This window comes from Buteo buteo, chromosome 4 (assembly GCF_964188355.1).
Source record: "Buteo buteo chromosome 4, bButBut1.hap1.1, whole genome shotgun sequence".
Classification (NCBI taxonomy): Eukaryota; Metazoa; Chordata; class Aves; order Accipitriformes; family Accipitridae; genus Buteo; species Buteo buteo.
This window is the reverse complement of record NC_134174.1, coordinates 8606825-8622085: the sequence shown is the minus strand read 5'-3', so window position 1 is coordinate 8622085 and position 15261 is coordinate 8606825.

Below are 15261 nucleotides of genomic sequence, written 5' to 3'. Positions count from 1 at the left end.
GGAACATGTAATCTGGCTGTTTGGTTAAAAGCATCTCACCTAAATGTCTAGAATAGAACTCCAGCAGGCAAGGCTCAGTTTTATCTGTGTTTCTTGCATGATTGAAATTTTAGTCATAATTTTAGTCAGAGCCTGCTCTGTGACTGACCTCGAACAAAGTGCTGTATCAGCAAGAGAGGAAAACCTGGTGCTGCTGTTTTTTCTCTGGTCTTTGCCAGGTTGTCCTCCCTCAGTTATTTCCACAAGAGTCTGCTCTGCATCTCTTCCAAAAAGGAAATCACTCTGCAACACAAGATCCTCAGTAGGAGGAAGGCAAAAATGTGCCTGATACCCTAAGATACCATCTTTATTATTTGGAGATAAGTTTATCTTGCAAAGGGAATTTTCTCTCCCAGAATTCAGAGTTTGTCTTTCCACTGAGATTTAACTTTTTTACCACATGCAAAAGCAACAACTTACTTATGCTGATGGGGATTTTTTGCCATCTGAAACTTCAAGAGATGCAAAGTTTTTTAAAAACTTGTCATCAAAGGACATTACCAAAAGGATCACTCTATATATGTGGTGTTACACGTATGCTTCCCTAAGTGTACGCTGACAACCTCTGTCAGAGACTGAATAGTGACAGACATGGGCTACGGAGGTCTTTGTTTTAACCCAGTCCAAAGGTTCTTAAGTTCTTAGTGTTAAACTATTAGACTTGAAGTAGGAATTAATACAGGGAAGTCCTTTTGCTTGCTTTATACGAGAGATCAGGCTGGAAGGTCATTATGGCCCCTGTGTCTTTAAAGTCAATAGATCTGTGAATTAGCTATCTATAATCTTCAGGGATGCCAAATTAAAACTGTGCTAAGTGAGGTAAAAAAAAATTATTAGAAAACCTGGCAAGCATTCAAGTCTAGGCTCACTGTTCATCTTGATCTTGCTGATTTGAAAGATTTGCATTTCAGACCTTTCTGAAAATATTAATTTATTCTTCCAATCATCTCATAGTGTCAACACTTCGGTCCAATATTAAAGTATTCAAATATGCAAAGTCTTCTCAGTTTACATACCATGCATATATGATAACTTTCATCTTGGTTATAATGAGGACTGAACCAACAATTTCCTAAGCCAAAAACTTAACATTCTTAAACTAAAACACTGCTTCCTGTTCATAAAGCTGAATTGGGCTCAGAGCTTCTGTGGTTTGAGTGTGGAGGAGGTTACACTGCACAAATTAAAGCAAATACACTTCCTTCCAAGTGATGCTGTCAGAAAGTGACTTCTGCTAGACTCAAGGTTTTCGTGTAGAGGCGTTTGCAGTATCATAAATACCTGCTCTTCCTCCTCAAGTCAAGAGTTCCTGAGACCTCAGGTCCCCTGATTTCCTTTTTGAGCACAGCTTCCCTGGCAGGGTTCACCAGAGTTTAGTTTAGTTCAAATTCAGTGACTGGTGGGTTGAGTTCTTTCTTTAGCCTTTGCTGTCTTCTGTTAAAAGCTGTCATGCATTTGAAGCTCTCTGATAAAAGGCTAGACTTTGCCCCTTCTGCATAAAACAGCATGAATCTGAGTCTTATAGCCCCCAGGAGTGGATTCTCATGATTTCCCTCGTGTACTCCTTTCTCTTCCTCAAACCTACCTTTTATTCCTCCTCCTCCCCTGCTGCACTTAGCAGTGTCTTTCATTCTGAGGTTGGCTCAATTAGACCTGGGGGAAGTCTTTCCTTGGGCTGTGAAAGCTTCCTGGAGATTCCCATGTACCGTAATCTTGCAAAGATTTCCCCACCGGCTTGATTTTCTCCTCTCTAACTAAGCCAGCTGACTTTAGTCCCCCCCCAAAGACAGGACTATTAACAGGATCAGGACAAGGCCATTATAATACCCATCATCAGTTAGATGGGTCTTCACCGCAATCAGAAATAGAATTGCTTCCCTGGCATGATTTGGGTTAATATGGTTCATTCCTTTACATATTCAAATTGTCCTACTTATTAGTTCAAGATGGTCCTTCTGACTTTGAGTGGCATAACCAGGTAACAGCAACAATTACAAGTACACTCCCCTGCTGAACCTTGAGAGGATACACCACCTGTATCACTCAATCCTTACAGCCTGGGTTGTGTTTATGCTTTGGTGTTCAGCGATTTGGGGAACTCTTTCCCCTTTTCACCACTTTATGTTCAAGGGTCTATAATCTCCCACACGCCCCCCCTTCCATCAGTATCTGTGAATGTGGCAGAGGACTAGTTACCATATAGGCAGCCACTGGACCTACACAGGGACTGCACATAGCCCTGCCCCGCTAGTACTGGTCCCCAGGACTGACCTGCCAGGATGATGCTGTTGCACTAGTGGTTTTGATGACTTGGTTATCCTCCTCTAGGACTGCATTACAAAAATTGGAATTTAGTATTAACATATTCCTGCTGTGTTTAGGAATGTCCATTTTTGCTAATGTCTTTACAGATGAAAATGTCTCTTCAGCATGAAATTGAAGGATCTCCATTGATTTTCACTGAAATACTTTTGAGTTACAGCACCATAAACATCAGGGAAGCAGACCAATTTATGCTTTCATAGCATTTGAATTCACAAATCCACCAGCACTAACTTTATTGTGTTCATAGATGTAGCTAAGAAGACTAAGGGGGCTGTTTTCATAGACAAACCTTTGTTTATGTCTCATTAGGCTGCGTATTTACTGCTTAAATCGGTCAAAAAATACTTACAGAACAAGGAAACAACTCTCCTTATGAGTCATATATGACTAGGTCCAAACTGTTCTTAAACTGCTCCACTCCAGAGTTAACATATTTTTAAAATAAATCCCAGCTGTCAATGGATGACTAGAGGTACAGAACTCATGTCTAAAAATTATACAGTTCTAATGTCATGTCATGTTAAAAAAAATGTGTGATATTAGGCTAGACATTTCATAATACTGGACATCTGTCTTTGACAAATAAATATGTAATATTCAAGCAAAACAGCCCTAGGAGAATATTAAGGATGTTACTGATCTTTTTAAAAAGAGAAGAGCTTAATGAATCAAAAGAGTTAAGGCCATGTTTTCCACAAATACAGATGAACAAGCAGCTGAAGATTATTAAGATGACATCAAAGACTATAATTTCATAAAGTTTTATCCATAGCTTGTATCATACATCTGAGCTCTGCAATTTCAATGTCCCCCTCCATAATTTACTCAAAGATGTGGATTTTGCCCACAGATCATGGGTTTTATCTGGCCAATTAACAGTCTTTTTCCTGGATGATTTTTTGGTTTGGTTTGGTCCTGAGAGTTGAGAAATGCTGCCGATATTAAGCAGAGCAGACAACCTTTGATCTCCAATCCACCTGCTAATTCTCCATTGGATATTCAACATAAATTCCTTGCACAGACTTGCCACAGAAACGAATAGCAGCTGAACATGCAGCAAGTGAGGAATACAGACAATGCCGAGGAGAAAGCATTTTCTATTTCTGTGAGCTATTTTTAGCTCACAGGCTGTTATTCCACTGAGTAAACTCAAGTCAGGTAAAAGAAAATGCACTTTGCAGGCTCATCTGCATAGAGCGCTGGATCAGTCGGAATTCTCAATACCTTTAATGCGCTCATATTTTTAACACTTGGCTAGCAATGTTCTGTCTGGCAGATTGCTGTGGCAAATCCAGCAGAACTTCTACAGACCAGTCAGCCTGCTGGATAATAAAATACCCCCCAAATTTACATTGTGCTAAAATAGATGCCATCATCATCTAAAAACAGCTGGCTAGCAACATGCGGAGGCCCATGCTACGTTTATATTGTTGCAATAAAAATGGCAATCAGCACTTTCCCCTTCCTAACTGCCTCTTGCCAGCCTCCTGGCTTCTTTCTCCCTCATCAAGGGTGATGATAAGATTTCAGGTCTCCCATTTCTCGGAGCAAAGGGCCGTGACTCACACACCAGGTTGGAGATTTAGGCCACGGTCTAAATCTCCAATTCCCAGTGATGAGTTTAGCAAGTTTGACTTCAGTTCAGCACTTTCTGCACTACTTTCTTGGGCAGTGACAGTGTCATTGTCGTTGACAGTGTCAATGATTGTTGACATCTAGCTTCTCTGCTTTTCAATCTTTCTTGATACAAGTGTAGGTGGTCCTCCATTAACCAAGGTGTTTCCATTTAAAAAAAGGCCACAGGAATCTTGATCCCTTTTCTCTTGTGTCGAGTTAAAAAATACGCCTTTTGTAACAGTCATTTTCACTCTTTTTCTCATTGCTAAACACTTCTTATTTCCCCCTGTGGATGCAAATTCTTCTGTAAGTGTATTGTCATAAGGGTTGCTTTTCTCAGAAAAGTAGAAAAGCATAGATGTCAGGAAATTAATCCTGGACCCGTGCAGATTCACAGACCGCAGGTTGAAAACTGCAATTTTACTGTTATTGGGAAATAACATTTAAAAAAAAAATCAAAATCCTTGCCTTAAAAGCAGTCTCTGGGCCACCAGATCACACACTGAAAACAGTGTTTCAGACAGATTTCTGGCTAAGGCTTTGGAAGAACAGACGATTATATGGATTGTTTTTTCTTCACTTAAGTACTTTTCCACAGTACTTTCTTCTACATTATCCCATTGAAGTGGGATTTTGCACTTTTGGCTCCCTAGGAATGCACCTCTAACCTAAGGATTTACCCAATTCATCTTTATGCTATCATTTAAAAAACCAACATCAGTTCTATTTATGCTGAAATATATTAGTAGAAACATATTTCACCACAATGACAAACCCTACGTGTGTTCTTAGTTCAGCAGGTAGCTCTCCTAATTTTCCAGTCACCCTGGCAGCTCCGTCTCCACAATACCTGTGTCCTGACACATACAGTGTTCTGGTTTCTGATTTCTTGATAGGTTGTCCTATCCATTTGTCCAGTTGGTGCTCCAAAGTTGGTGTCCATCTCTCATTCTCTTGGTTCATTACTGAACCAAGTGAAGCAGATTTCCCTTTTCATATCAGTGTGACTACTTCCCACATCACTTTTTGTCAACCCTCTCAACCTGTTAAAGCAGAATAATAAACCGTTCATGAGAGGGCAAGGCTTCTCCGGTTTGTTTGCCTGCTTGAAGATTTGTGGCAGCTATTCTCAAACCCCTCTGTGATATTAGCTCACACAGGTAACTTCGCCTTCGGCTCACGCAGGTACACAAAATGTTTACAAAGATGATATACAGGTAGTTGAGCATCCTGAGCATCTGGTACAACTGTGTAGCTCTGCTTTCAACACCTCACGTCTGGCAAAGACTTTCCAGTGCATCTAGCAAAATCCGTGAGCTGCCTCTGTGTTATTAAACAAATAGAAATGGTCTTACCTCTTTTTTCAGAATATTAGAAACCACAAATAGTTCTGCTAATCCTAGTCATGCCAGAGTGACCTTAGGCCATTTTTTAAAAATGTCTTTGAGAAGGATGAAGGTCCCAAGTGTAGCTGTTGGAGGGGTTAGACATCCTGTCTACATAAGACTAGATTAATTAGTCTTCTCCAGTTAAGGGACAGCCAGGGTCTTCACCTCCCCCTTTTTAAAGCATTTTTCTGGGGTTGGGATGAATCTGTCTCCCTTGAGGTCTCTGCCTTTCTGCACTGATGAGAGAGGGAGCTGTGTTGATATACATGGCTAGGCTCCAGTCCTTTGGATTATTAAAATTAAATAGGATTAAATTCACCTATTTTGCTTATTTTTTTCACCTATCGTAACAACTGGGAATAATTTGCCTAACCTTCTTTCTTCTTAGTAGCAGTTTGGAGGCATTAATTTTTTATCACTTTTAAGTTTCAGATTTTTTAGTACAGACTACAATGTATATTACCAGTGGAAATATTATGATATAGTAGGGGGTTCACCACATGCTTCAGTTGTTTTTATACCTATTATTGCTGTGCCATCTTAATGCAATTTTCCGCAGACTCCTGTGTTATTAACCTGCATTCATCATTTATATCCCTCTCCTGAGGCTTGTTGTAAGACTCTATAGAAGAAGATAAACAAATTACAGATACAGGAATTAATTGTTGCCTCACTGGAGCACCCCAATCAAGGGATTTTAGGAACATCGGTTGAAGTGAAGCAGCCCATAGGCCTGATGGGAATGGTAGGAAGAAGGGCTGAACAGAACTGGAGGAAACAATAAGCAAGAAAACGCACAGATTAGGGCAGACACGAAAATGGAAGTGATAAAATGACTGCAGACCTCTAAGGAACGAGGTTTTGCGAGCCAGATGTTAAATACTCCTTCCAGCAAGGTTTGCTTCTTGTTGCTCACACAGCCTTTTCAACGAGCCGTGTCACCTCTGCCTCTTCTCTCCCTTTATTTCCCTGCCCACTTAGGATCAGGCATAGAAAACCCCACTCCCTCCACAGGGAGAAGGGTCAAAGTGGCTCGACCCTTTCCTGGCAGACTTTTGCTGGCCCCTGGTCCCAGCCCCATCTCCAGCCCAGGACAGCCCTGGAGGAGGGCAAGGAGAGCATGGGGGAAAGCAAGAAGGACGACAGTGCTGAAAAGGAATTCGGTGTTAAAAGAACAGGAGAGAGAGGAGGAAGGAGGGACAGAAGGGTGAAGTGAGTTCAGAGAAAGGTGAGGGCACATCAAAGTGACTGTGCATATTAAAGAAGCATATGGTGTCTTGAACCACAGGGGAGCTGTGTTGTGCTATAGTGGGTAATGACAAAGAGTAACAGACTGTCCCTTTCCCTGAAAATCGTGTGATTGAAGTGGATAAAACACATCAGACGGGAGATGAGTGACTGGCCCAGCGTCCAACAGGAGCTCCGCATCAGAGCCAGCACCCAAGCTATGCCCAGCCAGATGTGCCCGCAGCGAGGCACTGCTGCCCTCCAGGAACACGGCAAGGCAGGGAAAACCCAGGAAATGAGAGATGCAAAACTGGGATGAGGCAGAGGGTATGAAAAGGGCAAGGGAAGGATGCAATTTTGGCTCCGGAGAGAGTCAGGTTTGCTAGCCTGACTACAAGTGTACACAGAGCCCATGAGAGGGTGAGAGCATGACCGAATTCTTTGCTTGGAACAAAAATAGCGACTGTGAAAGAAACGGGAAAGAGGCAGGCAGACACAAAAGAGAAGAAAGCTGAGGAAGAAAGGAAAAGAACATGAAAACACTATCCTCAAAACCAAAGCAGACATGCTAGCCATATTAATTTCCAGTGCAAATGTCCTTCCTCCACTGCAGCTCAATGAGGGATCTGACCACAGTTAAGTTGTGGTTTTTTAATAATATTAATAATAATAACAAAAAAGCCAATATCAAGAAATAAAAGTCAAAGGCTCAGCTTAGTTCTACAGGAGGAACATAAGGAGAAGCTTTGCATGGAGGTGAATGTGTTCTTCTCTGTCTAAGGAAGAGATTTGTGGGTGGTTTCAAGCAGTTTCAGTGGTGGAGCTGATAATCATAAAAAACAATCTCTTCTGTTATGTTCTACAGTTATTTTTTAGCCACAGCTATCAATCACACTGCTTTGCAAAGAAGGCAAGTGCCAGTATCTCTCCTCTGTAGAAGTAGCACAGAGATGGAAAACAACTTGCCCATAAGCAACCAGTACCAGTAAGAACCCCCATCAACAGCGTCCCAGCCTGGCCGACACCTCCTCTGTGTCCCCCCTGTGAGGGCTGGGGGGAGCTTTGGTCTTGATCTGCTGGCATGACAGTCAGAAAAAGTCCTGCACCTCGTTCAAAACCACAGGGTAGATTCCCATTTGCCTTAACTGCTGTCTGGCCAAAGGAAAGTGGTCATTTCTGTGCCAGCAAGCTGAAGCATGCTATGGGTATCTGTACTGGAAACATGCACTGGAATAACTAACTGCATGGGTGAAATTCAGGTTTTTTTGGCTTGATTATAGTCATTGAGGGAGGAACGGGAGGAAGCATTTTATGCTTTGGACAATGATATCTAAAGTCTGTAGATAGAAATTAAATCTACACATAATACCAGCAACAACAATAACTGGAAATTAGGAAGATGTTTCCCACACTTGTAAAAACATAACCTCTACAAATTCTCTTGTACCTTCCCCTGCAGCATCTGGTGCTGGCCACTCTTTGACACAAGATGCTGGACTAGATTGGACTTGGGTGCAGTCCAGCCTGCAAATGTCTGTGTTCCTAAATAAGTTGTGAAGTATTCTCACATTCTGCTTCTCAGCCTGTATAGAAAAGCCCAAATAAAGCATAATCTTCTCCTTCGAGAAATCTCACATTACATACTTTCCTATATTCTGAAGCAAAATTCCTTTCAATGCTCTCTTCAAAGCACTTGTACTCCTGACAATGGTTTTGTAATGTGCTTATCAAGGCTTCGCTTTCCCAGCGGAGAGCCACAGTTAATTACTACAGTCACAGAGTGTTTGCAGCGGCAGTTCTTAAACACCCTGCTGTCCTCAAAGGTGTCCGGGTGGCTCATTCTTGAAATGACCACCTAAAAGAGTGGAGTGGGTAGAAATGCTCCAGTTGATTTGCAGATTTTAGTACGGGATCACTTATCACATTTCCTTCTTCAAATTTGCAACTGTTAAACCAGAAACACAGAAACAGGAGACAAAACCACAGCTTTTGAATCTGAATTCCATCATCCCATGGAAAAATGTTTCTTTTCGTGCTACAAATGGAGGACAGATGAAGGAAAGATACTTCCTTAGAAACCAGAGAGGCCAAATTGGTGCATGGATGAAACTGTTCATTTTCATTATCTCTTTAAATTCAGATCAGTGTTCTTTTAGTACACTTTTTGTAATTACAAAAAGGATCTTGTCTTTTATTACATGCATGTAGCTTGCTTCACAGAAGGGAAATGTCTACGTTCCTTGACTGGCACTGTTTCAAACAAACTACATAACGAATAATCAGCAAGCATGCTTCATTGTGGAAAAATGCACTGTCCCAGGGCTCCGGCAGGCAGAATCCAGGATCTGGACCACAACATCTAAAGAGCTAAGGGGAACAGATGTGGCCAGCTATCTTTGTGGGACAGGCACAGAGCTGCTGCCCTATATAAGAATCTGGTAGATAATGGATCCAACCTTGCAAACAGTGGCGATCAGCCTGAGCTTTCAGAGATTTCTGTGGGAATGATAAGAGAAGAATCAAGTCCACATAGCCAATAGTCTTAAGGAGAAAAAAACTTTAAGGGGATTCTTAAGCTGTAGATTTCCAGAAGCTGGGAATGTTATTAGAAAAAAAAAAAAAAATCACTAAATTTTTGCCTGTTCTTGTATCTTGTGTGCTTCCATTCCATGTAAGGAATTATGTAACACACAAAGGAAGAGGACAAAGAAAAACAACCAAGCCTCTAAATCCATATAACAAGACACAGCAGAGAAAGCAATCAGCCGGATTCATCATCTTCGGTTCATCCAATTTACACCTGCTGTAGAGATGACCCTTGTAGGAAGAGAAATACCTGGCAGCTATTGTCCAGTCACGTTAGGTATTAAATTCCCTCCCCACGGACCACCGGTGGCCAATACATTGATTTTACAATCAGTCCAACAGCAACATCTTTAACACTGTGCTGGATTATTGCCCCGGCTCTGATTCAGGGAACATTTCCTCTAGCTCTTGTGTTTTCCTTGGAGACCTCTCCATCTAAGCACTGACCAAGCTCAACCTGCTTTGGCTTTTGAAATATGACAAGGTAATAAATCACAGCTCTGGGGTGAGCGGGGCGGCTGTGTTATTGTAGTTCAGCAGGAAGACTTCCATACAGTGCCATGACAGCTTCCCACTTTGCAAGCAGCAGTGCGTATGTCCAAATCATATCCCGAGAGCAGTGGACAGGATCCCTCCCATGTGCCCGCACCCCAGCAGGTGATGGGGAGGGAACACAAGCAGCCGGGCCACAGTTGCAGTAGCAGATTTTCAAAATTAACCCGGATGCTGCAGATTTCCCAAGCAGGCTATAGGAGTGTACAGATACCACCCTCCACAGAGAAGACCTTGTCTCGGGTGTCGGTAAGTATCTTCTGCCCTGTAATCCTTCAGGCTGGAGGCAAGCGAGAAGTAGAGCCCGATGTTCGGCAGCACCGCACCGCAGCTGCAGAAAAGCCCCATGAAACAGTTCCCATGTTCAAAGATGCTCCAGCGGGTCCACCTGCTGCCCACCCCAGCAGTCCGTCCTCCCCCCATAACCCAATAACGTGCTGCACGCCTCAGACCATTACGCTCTTGTTGAGAAATAGCAAACTTTGGAGATCTGGTGCCAAACACCGGAGGAGTCACTGCGTGACTTTCAGGTGTGTTTAGGGGATTTTTATCCAGCAGGTAAGAAGTACGGGACAGTGGAGCTCTGCCCCACAGCTGCTTTGCTGCCAGGCTCCTCAAAGCAAGGCTGGGAACTCGGTCTCTAACTGGCAGACCCCTCCTTGGCAGACCAGCTCCCTGCCAAAAAAGAGGAATCCTCTTCCAGGCACCTGCAGCCAGCATGCAGCTGCTGCAACAGTTTCGAGGGAAATCTGGCCCTCTACTGCCAGCAGCAATTTATGTGCATTTGCAGGTGTGACACATTTGCTTCACATGACCTCTGGGAAGGCAAAAGCATTGCCTTGAAAGTGTGTCAGTGATACCACTTAGCACTTACATTTTCTACTTCAAAGTGTTCTACCACCATTAATGAACTGAACTTAAAAATAAGAGCTGAAAACACCGTAATAACATGAAAATATTGCCCTGGAACAAGTATATAAGCAAGAAAGCAAGAAAGCCATTATAAAATGAGGACATCTTTTTTTTTTTTTTTTTTTTTTCCTTTAATGAGCTGGCTTTGCCCAATCTATTTTAAGAGTAGCTGAAACCCTCCAGCCATTTCTTGATAGTACTGTGCTGTGGAATATAGCAACTAGAGATGTAAAATTTCAGTTCCTGTGACCCTGGTGGCCTGGGAGAATAGAATAATCAGTTTAGGAAGATCTTAAATTACTTCACTTACCACTCCAGACTATTTTTTGAGATATATGTAAATGTATGGTACGGAGTCCCTCACAGAAGGATTCAGCTCCTGTTATGAAGCTCTGGGACTGAGGGACTCAGCTGAGATTTGACCAGGAGCTGTAGACAGCCAGAGGTGCGATTTTCTTTTCAAGGCATCATCAGGACACATGTAACTGTGAACAGATCAGATAGGTTTGAACAAAGCAAGCAAAATTGCCAAATCCAGGCATCTCTTAAGTTAGTCTCCCATTGCTTTTAATAGGGTTAAGATTTTGCCTGCTGGACCGAATTCCCAGCTCTGCACTGAATTTACTGTAGTAGAAATCCCTTAATCTCTCTGTGCTTCCTTCTCTCTGTGCTCTTTCCTATCTCCTCATCTGCGGATAAGGATGATACTAATGTCTGCCTCCATGGGTGTTATGAGAACTAATTAACTGAGCTTTCAGGGAAACTTCAGCAGCAAAGGCAAATTTCTCATCCGGAGATGAAACACATACACATACAAACACACACACATATAGATATAGATATTTGTGTGTATAAAGATACATACATATATACATATGTAAGCTATACCTGTCACCTGCCAGACCCTTCTTAACGTCAAGGCTCTTCTCTTTGCCTTGTCTTGCTGTTACAATCCCGCTATTTTTAAATGCTGGGCTTTATTCCAAGTCAGTGTGGGAATGTCAGGCAGGTAGTTGTTAAAAAAAAAAGAAAAGCCTTTACCTTCTCTTTTTTTAATAGCATTTTTGTTCTGTAACCATTGTTCCTGCCAGTCAGAAAAACTGCTTGGTTTTTAATGAAAAATCCTAACACCAACAAATTGCAACCCTCCCTTTCAACACAGACATGCCCTTTGAATTTAATTATGCCTCAGGCAATGCATTATAACAGGCATGTGATAAGTGACACCAAAATCTTAGAACAAACACATCAAATATCCCCCACCAGGCAAAAATAGCTCAGTACCAGATTGCTTGTTTTGGTAGCAAGTCACTTGGGGCCAGAGTCTTCTTTACCTATATCTACCCCGTCTGGGCTGAGGGGTGGCAGCTTGGCCCCACTGATGCCAACACCCTTTATAGCCGCCGAGGGTCTGCTCCCTGTGCACCCCTCAATCCCTGGCTCTGGCACGAGGGGACGGCTGCAGGAAAACATTAATCCTGCGGAACGGGTGGAGGACCCCGCTCTGGAGCGGGGACATTCCTGGTGAGGTGATTCAGAGCACCCAGTGGGAGCCGAGAGGAGCCCAGGGCAAAGGAAGCGGAGGAGTTTGGGAGGTTTCCTTTCCTCCCAGAATAATTTCTCACAAGCTGTGTCAACTATCTGCAGTTAAACAAATACTTGAAATATCAACATTTCCCATTTGGAGGGAGAGGCAGCACCAGTTACCTTCGGTTTTGTTGTCTTGGGAGCTGCCACAGTCAGTGAGAGAAGACTGCCTGGGATTTTTTCTGAATGTTCGCAGAAGAAAATTTCCTTTGAAAACAAACACCCACAGCCCTGCCTGTAATGCAACACCAGGGTCAAACTCTGTCCTTTGCATCCTTCTGCATGCTAACATGGGATAACGCCATGCCCCCGCGTTGTTTAGACCCTCTGTGATGGCCAGTGACTCCCAAGCAGAAGCAGATCTATGTTTGCCACCTCTTTGGCAATGCTGGGGGTGCATAGTGGTTGGGTCTGCTTATTATCAGGATGCAAAGTATTCATATGTATGGGGAGACAACAGTTACAGATGCCTCCTGACTGCTGGTGGGCAAATATCAAGAAAAATTCCATCTAACCTCAAAAGCCATATGGCTATAAACACAAAATGAAGCAATTGCAATCCTGCCAGTGAGATTCATTCTTTCGAAGTGGCTGCATTTGACCCGGCCTCTGTCTTTCATTCCCTTTCTCCTCTGTACAGGTGCCTTGGCTCACTGACATTTTCAGAGAGGCAATTTTTTTAATTGTATATCAGATACAGCTGCTCTGGGTCTGAAGACCCTTGTTTGTGTCAGGGAACTGGTTCCCTGCAGAGGTGCAGATCTCTCATAAGCTTCTGCAGCACCTGTTTTCACTGAAGTCTTAAAGATGAAAGACAGAGAGTGCTTTATAGAAGAGAGGGCTGGGATGTGCAATCAAGTTGTTGCGGGTTAATGTATTTCTGTGCAGCAGCTGAGCCACACCAGCCACCTGGGTTCACACCTTCAGCTTGCTGTAAATGCAGGATTTAAACTACACTTTACCGTGGGCTGACTATGCGTCTGGTCAGATATTCACAATAAATTATTCACTTTCTTGATCACAATAACTTCATCGCATAACTGAGTCCTCCAGATGCGTCAATGTTTAATTCTTGATTTCACCACTAACTTGCCCTGCAACCATGGCTCATATCACCTCCTTAGGTTTAAAACTTCAGGTGTAAAATGGCTATACCAGGAGCGCTTACTCAAAAAGGTATTGTAAGGACAAATACAATAAAGCCTGTGAGGTGTTGAGATATCCTGAATACCTCAGCTGGCCTGAGGGACATTTTACACACACCGTTCCGCTAAGAGGAATCGGAACAGCAGTGCTTTGCTTTTAGCCATTCACAGTGCTCCTCGCTATTTATACAGCTGTGGAGCTGACAAATGATTTAGAGTCTTGTCTTTTGCTGCAGTAAATAGAAGCCAGCAGGGCTGTGTTGCTCTACAGGAACTGAGAAGCTGGACCACTTTGTTGCATGTTTTAATGCAAACCTGCAAGTCACAGTGCTTGTACCAAAATATTTCCGAGTGTATCTCCTTTGAAAGATGAAACTTTAGGAGCTGCTATCATATATCCTGCATAAACAATGTGAAGGATAAGATCAAACATTTGGAAAATGTGCAAGTATACCAAAGGGAAATACGGTGATTCACTGAGCTTTAACCAGTTCAATATAATTCCATGAATTTTACACCTAAAGGACTCGGATTGCTGTAACCGTTACCTGTGAATAAAGCTTGCTTCTGGCAAGTGATAATTAATTCTTAAATCTTGGAAGCTTCTGAGTTTCAGAGACCCCTGAGCACATTTGTATGAAGATTAGACATTGTTTCTTTTCTCCTTTTTTCTTTGAAGTCTTTTCTTCAAAGATTGCAGCTCACTGTTCAGACTGCATAAACCCTCTCCTGACAGGGACCGCTTTTCTCTGTGCTCGCGGAGGCTTTGGGTCTGACTCTGCACTCCCTTACTCCGCTCTGCACCCCACTGAAGTGTAGAGAGAGATGTCAGCATCACATCACTGCGAGAGGGGAGGAGAATCCAACCCTTTGCCAAACACGTCAAGTGAATTGCTCACCCCCTGTGGGGAAAATTTACCACATAACAACGCAGTAATTGATATTGATGGTGCATGTTGTTCACATTTCATTTTTTTAGACACTTGTTTTCGGGGTTGTGAGAAGCCAGGTTACAGTGATCAAAGGTCGAAGCCTTAAGTTCCCTGTAAAACAACTTCCCCGGGGCTATGCCTAATGTGGGAAGGAATTAGTGGTGAGATTTATACAAGGCACGTACCTAAGCTAAAAAAGACCCAAGATGCTAAATTACAAGAGTGAGATTTTCTTCTTATTTACATCCCTATGAATTGTAAGCAACTGCTCTAATCCTGAAGAAATTACCTCCTCCCCATTTTTCGTTGGAGTAGGAAGTGTTTGGTCCGTAACAAATGCAGCCGAACTCTTGTGTTCACACCTTAGATGAACTTCTTATTTCTCTCTCCTCAAGCTGTGCTCTTCTTGATCTTGTCATGAAAAAATATTTTGCAACTTCTTTTCTAATGAAAAAAAACAACTGTGCAGACAAGGAGAAGTGTTTGGGAGTTGTTTTTTTTTCTATTCTGGGCAACTGCTTTCTGTCAGCTTATTATAGGGGAGGGGAAAGGAAGAGAAAGGGAAAGTGGAAGGATTCATATAGTCCAGGAATTAATTTTTTTACAGCTTGGGATAAGTGACCCCCATTAGTGAGAAACTAGAAAACCAGGGTTCCACTTTTATGATTCAGAAACCATAAGGTTGGTTGAGTTATATGTATAGCTGGGCTCCATGGTCTTGGTGTTAAACAGTACAAATCTTCGGATATTCCTACGGCTGCCAGTACTCTCAGCTGTCCTCTTTCAGTGATAACTTACCCCCCAAGACTCGTGTGGGGAAATCACTGCTGAGGTGAATAAGGTTGCACCATACACATGAGTTCTTGATAGATTAAGTTTCTACTCAATATAATCACAGTAAAGACCCAAGACATTGGGTAAGAGCAATGTTCTACGGTCTGGCCAAAATTG